This window comes from Ipomoea nil, unplaced genomic scaffold, assembly GCF_001879475.1.
Source record: "Ipomoea nil cultivar Tokyo-kokei standard unplaced genomic scaffold, Asagao_1.1 scaffold2759, whole genome shotgun sequence".
NCBI classification, from domain to species: Eukaryota; Viridiplantae; Streptophyta; class Magnoliopsida; order Solanales; family Convolvulaceae; genus Ipomoea; species Ipomoea nil.
Window position 1 is genome coordinate 1,403,342 of NW_017619187.1, and position 6,659 is coordinate 1,410,000.

Consider the following 6,659-nt stretch of genomic DNA (forward strand, 5'->3'; position numbering starts at 1 on the left):
GGTGAGAAGGCAGTCCGTCGCCTTCTCACCGGAGAAGGCGATGGCTGCTCCGTTTTTTTTTTTTTTTTTTTTTTTTTTTTTTTTTTAAATTACATTTTGACCTCATAATTGTAAATTTAATAGGGTGGTGCAAATAGCATTTTGACCACCCATTAGGCTATTTGCACCACCCATATTTACTACCTTTTTACATTTTCAAAGTGCTTTATACCTCATTTTAGTCAATGGGTGGTGCAAATAGCAACACCCAATTTTAATAGGTCTCACATTTCTGATAAAAACACAAATTTTGTGGGAAGACCTCATTCTTTTTCTTCCCCTTCCTCTAAACAAAGTCATTCTCAAAAACTATGAAAAACCGACTAATGGGACGCTCTAATAAGCAAATCACTACAACCTGCTTTGTTCCTATTCACTTTGTAGCATCTATCTCTATGTAGTTTAAGTGCCCATCAACCAACCTAACTTTTTTGACATCGAAACCCATCAACGTACCAACCAAACTTTTCAACATCTTTTTCACTTTTTAATGTACATAAAAATAATGATAATATTGAACTTAGGATTTTTTTTTTTTTTTTTTCTTTTTTTTTTTTAAATGTAAAAAATGATTGGCATATAGAATAGTTCCACTAATTTGATATTGTAATACATGCCGTCCCTATAAAGAAGGACGGTGAGTAGCAAAAGTATTTTGTGGACAAAAAATGTTGGGCGGAATGTGAGTGGAAATCAAATCCCTTGGGAATATTGTAAAACATAAACGTATGTACAATGTAAATTAAAGGCATTAAAAATATACTTCTATCTTTAGTTGTTTTTCTAGATTTATTTTGCTTTTGATGTACTGGGTGGGTTTGTTCACTCAAGGTCACCATGCCGGCCTGTCCCCTCATTTTTTGTGTTCACGTTTCCGTTTCAATAAATAAATATGATGGGATATGATATACGACTCGGGGAATCGGGGATACATTTTATTGGAAAAGTCTTTATTTAAATGGGATATCCATTTTTAGAGTGCTTATTGCATGGATCGTGGTCCCTGTATGGATAACGGTCCAAAAATACATAAAATATACTCCGTATTATTCTATCTCATAAAATACATTATTCTAACTCATAAAGTTACATTATCTTATCACAAAAATTTCATTATTCTAACTCATAAAAATACATTATTCTTATCACAAAAATTTCACACACACACTAAACATTAAAATCTTAAAAAATATAAATTTTCTATTTTGTAAACACGAAAAAGTTTAATCTTATTTAGGTTACTAGTTTTACACGCGCATTGTGCGAATGAGTTAATGCCCAATGTTTATATTTAAATAAATATTTATTAAAAGTATATCAATGCTAGATTATATAGGAGAAGTTTATACATAAGTAATTGAATGTCGAATTTGTTTATTTAAATATGTAACTCAAAGTATAGGAATGCAAGATAACATAAGAAATTTAATATAATTGTCACTAAAATAAATGTTTGCAACTTTGTAAAATCGATAGTCTAAAAACTTATTCCTAAAACGATAGTCAAAATAAATACTACTTTTGGTTTGAATTTTTCTAAGTATTCTTAATTCTCTTTTGAGTAACATTGTCATTGTATTCATCTTCACTATTTGTCATCTTCTTTTTTGTTGGTAGTGTGTTATTTGCAATTGGGTTACTGTTGATAGCATAGATGACAACGTCATGCAATGAGATTATGACTGTGGATTTTTCTTGTTGTGTATATGACTGAATTTTAGTTTTACTATGAACTCTTAATCTTGCAAGCGCCTGTTGATATTTTGCAGCGGTAGTTTGTTCCCCTACATGTTTCATGGGAAGTATTGAATAAATTATTAATATTTATTATATTTGTATAAGGTTCATGAGTAATACCACTTGTTCTATTTTCATAACTTGTTTACTTGATAGTAACAACAATAACTCTGCAGGTAGTTCAAATATTAATGTTGCAACGTGTCTAGTTTCATCAATAATTTTCACTTCCATTTTGCAGTTGTTCATTTTCAGGTTCATATTTTTAGAATTAGTAGGAATAAGTGTAGTACTTGATTTTTGTGTGTGTGTGTTCTTTTTTTTATTTTTTTTATTTATTATTGAATTGATATTAATTTTTGACTTAAATTGTTTTCCACTTTGTGCATAAACTTTTTTTTTTTTTTTTAATAGTGACTACATCTTATATACCAAGAATTTTTGTTGTGAAGGTTGATATTGATTTTGCCTGTAATCTAAGCAGGTTGAGTCTAGAAGATGAAATGAATTGTAAATTTATATTAGGTTTAATATATTTAATGAATGTACAATAAGTATTTTACATACAGGATAAATGAATGAATCAACGATGACTATTTTGAAATTTCTGGATTTTCTAGGTTTGTCAAATTGATTGCAGCCTTGTTGTAGTATTGACATCTTTTCTATGCATCAAGTGTGTTACGATGTTCTATTGCCCTGCATTGACAGTTTTAATAATGAGTTTTAAATGTACATACGTAAGATAATGATATAATTAACATTTACATATTGTCATAAACATAAATGTATACCAGTCCTTTATGTGTTCTGCTCGGAGTTCATTTGGTTCAACCATTATTGTTGAATGAGTTATTGTGGATAAAAAGAAACCCATAGTTTAAGGAATAAGATTAGATAAAGTAGTAAAAATTTGAACATTTTAAATATGATGTCGTCCAAAGATATTACGGGGTAGTTTTCCGCTTCAATTTGTTGGGTTATTTGAATACTCTATTTGTCAACGAATACCCCAAGTAGTTAATATGATTGACTTCAAACTATTTTTTTTATTGTTTGTTTTCATGATATTAATAAAATACTTGGTAAATAAATATATAACATTATTTTGTATTATAACTTTGATATTTAATTAATTACAAGATGCAGTCAAAAAAAAAATTACAAGATAATGCAAAGAGAACATAATAGACAATGTAATGTATATCAATTGATGAATTTTAATGTAAAGAATCTTTGCACTGGAGAAAATAAAGACAATATAACTAATGAAATTATTTCTCTTGTTTAATTTAATTTATTGATAATGAATAATTTTTTAAATAAGGGTATTGTAGACACATAATTCTAAATTAAAGAAAATACATATTGATGTGGCAAAAATGAGTGATGGTGAGTGTACGGGTGTGTTATGTCGTCCTCAGGGGATTGGGGGTTATGGCACGCAATATACAATCGCAATAAACTAGGCACTAGCATAAGGAAATCAACAAGAAGCTAAGCAAACTACAAGTTTAAGGAAATGATAAGACTAACACATATACAGAAGGATAAACACAAAATAAAGAAATAGGACTCAAGCTAGGGAGCATTATCATCTAGATGCTTTAACAACCTAAGGGATTAGGGAGAACAAGTAACCAAGGAAACAAGCGGGAATGCACGTAGGTATCCTAGTCTACGAACCATTCTCATGATTAATAAACAAGGATTAGAACAAGGAATTGCCCCACTTTCGTGGTGAATCAATTCCAAGTCCATCAAGCACACAAAGCATCAAAAGCCCCCAACTTCCCCCATTTTCATAGGAAAAATCAAGTTTATGCAAGGAGTAGCTTGGAATCTTAACCCAACTCTCATTGAGGCCAAGAATCCTCCAAAACATGTCAATGAATGTTGTACACCAAGCATTAACAATATACAAACACAAATCCTTCATAAACTCAAGAACCCTAGGTTAGAGTTCTTCCCCTTTTTGCAATAATCACAAATCAAGCATCAAGATAGATAATACAACCCTAACTCAAGTCCATAAACTAACTACTCATGATTAAATAACATAAAGAACACAAAAGCATAAGTAACAAACATAAATCTTGCAAAAGAAAGGGATAAAAGGAAGGAAAGCTTCTTTATTGAAAATGGATGGTAGAATCTTGAAATCCAAGTGTAGATCCTTCAATACAAGCTTGAAATATGATAAAGAACCTAAATCTACACCTAATCTAATACTAAAATATGAAAAGAAAGAGTAGAAAATAGTTAGGGTTCGAATGGGGTTCAAAACCGAGTAGAAATGAGTGAAAACTCAGCTAAAATAGAGCAGAGACGGGGGGATCGACGCGTCGAGAGTAATTCTCGACGCGTCGAGCATTTACAGATTGCAAAACGCGATCTCACTGCCCAGATTCGACGCGTCGAGAAAATTCTCGACGCGTCGAGTGCTTCTCTGCAACGCAACTCCGACTTGTAGGCTGATTTTGACCACTTTATGCTCAGAATTAGGCTTCGATGTCTTCATGAAAGTTGTCTTCTTTCCATTGGAGCAAAAATCACTGCATTTGGACATTTCTAGGCCGAGATATGATCAAATTACCAAACAGTGGTCAGTTTCGGGTGAAATCTGTAAGTTCGGAACTTCAACTTCAAGGATGATTTTGACCACTGTGGCTTCCTTTTTAGGCTTTGATGTCTGAATATAAGTTGTAGCCCTTTGAGTCTTCTTTGCAATGGAACAAGAATGGTGTAATTTGGATGTTTTTAGCTTGATATATGGTCCAAAAACCATGACGTCGACGTGCAGGTCGGGAATTGCAATTGCATGGTCGCTTGCTTCTCTTTTGCTTTGGTTTGCCCACATGACCAAGACCATTGAAAGAACCACCCTAGACTCCTTTGGAAGTGTTGCATCCATCTCCATAGCTTCATATTTGGCTCTCATTGACTCCAAATTCATCCAAAATGCTCCACTTGACTCAAATGTCCTTCAAAATGCATGAAAATATTCATTTTTGCTTCCAAAGCTTTTCAAACCAAATTCCTTGCAAAATAACACAAATTAGTCCTAATCTAATGAAATTTGGAATGATCTATAAACAAAATGGCTTAGTGAAAGGAGCAAAAATATAGACAAATAAGCACTTATCACATATGTATCATTATATTTTTTTTGTTGTAGCTACTAATTTAATAAGAGTAAAATAGAGAGAGAAACTTAATTATGCCAAATTTGATTGGAATGTGGTTCGAACCTAAGACATTTCTTATTGAAATCATTGAGTAAGTTAATAATTAAGCATAAATATGAAAATCTCAAGGAACAATTAAAATCTGAATAATCTGAACCATTCATTTCATTTTATAATTTGACGAACATTTTTTTCTACCCATTATAGGGCTAATTTTATTGTCTCTTATTAGTATATAGTAGATAGTAGATAGAAATTAAATGAATATAGATTAATAATATAATATATTTTTTTCTTTTCAAGTTAGGTCAGTGGGCCAAGCCCGCATGTGGCGAGTAGGGTTGCATAATCCTAGCCCATTGACCCTCCTAGCTATGACTCAATCGTTATGCTGTGGAACCGTGCCCACCTTATCAAGGTCGGCACGGTTCCAAACCACGACATTTTCATGTGGTTGAATAACGGTACTGTTAGTGGCACCGTTATCCTACATAATTTTTATAGTGTAGATTCATAATTTCTATACTGTAGATTCATAAAATCTATACTGTAGATTCATAATTTCTAAATCGTAGATTCATAATTTAAATACAGTAAATTCATAATTTCTATACAGTAGATTCATAATTTCTATACTGCAGATTCATAATATATGTACTGTAGATTCATAATTTCTATATTGTAGATTCATATATAATATCTAAACTGTACAATTATCAAATTATGAACATATAGTTCTGTGATTTGTAAATACAAAGTTCAACAATTGGGAATATGAACATAAAAAATTATGAACATATAGCTCTATAATTATGAACATATATTTATAAAATTATGAACATAAAGCTCTATCACATGTTCACAAACCTAATTCTGTAGATTCATAATTTCTATATTGTAGATTTATAATTTCTAAAATGGGCGATTATGAAGAGAGAAATGCCATTAACGACAAGTGAAAAACAATTTATTTTTTTATTAGAACGGCGTCGACTGTGCCCACCTTGCAAGGTGGACACGTTTCCGCAGCAAAGTGGACACGTTTCCACAGCATAATTTGCCACTATGACTGGTTCTCATTCCTCTTTTTGGCGAACGTTCTCACTTGTGTGTGTGAAATATAAAAGGAACTCAAAAAATATTTTAATGTAAGGAACTCATAAATTATTATTATTATTATTATTATTATTATTATTATTATTATTATTATTATTATTATTATTATTATTATTATTATTATTATTATTATTATTATTATTATTATTACTAGTATTTGTCCCGTGCATATGTTATAAAAATATACCATATATGAGGTTTATTCATATATAAAAATTTTACTATTTAATAATTATATGCGAATTGCTATGATATAATTATGAACATATATAAATATATTTATAATTAAAATAAGAATTGATATTTAAGGTGAGTGATTACTACAAATCTTAAACTATATTAAAATTTTAGTACATAGTATTTAATATTACAAAATTTTAAGGACTTAGTAAACTAAAATAGTACTCTAGAAATCTCAAAGGTCTAAAAATTTTGATTCGCAGTGACTTTGAAAATTGTAATTCAATTACTATTGTAGTTTACTAAATTCTTATTAAAAATTTGTAATATTAAATACTATGTACTAAATTTATAAGATTGACCTCATTAGAATGATCTCAATTGAAGTTTATTTGTGAG

The 6,659-nt window shown here is 30.3% G+C and overlaps 1 protein-coding gene across 1 annotated transcript in view; it reads right to left on the reverse strand.

Moving 5' to 3' along the window:
* Nucleotides 1–433: 433 nt before the first annotated feature.
* LOC109156884 (universal stress protein A-like protein) overlaps nt 434–6,659 on the reverse strand; it is a 25,607-nt gene continuing 19,381 nt past the window's right edge. Inside the window, exon 6 of the mRNA XM_019304764.1 lies at nt 434–445. The gene's annotated coding sequence lies outside the window, so the exon portion shown is untranslated. The remainder of the gene's footprint in view (nt 446–6,659) is intronic.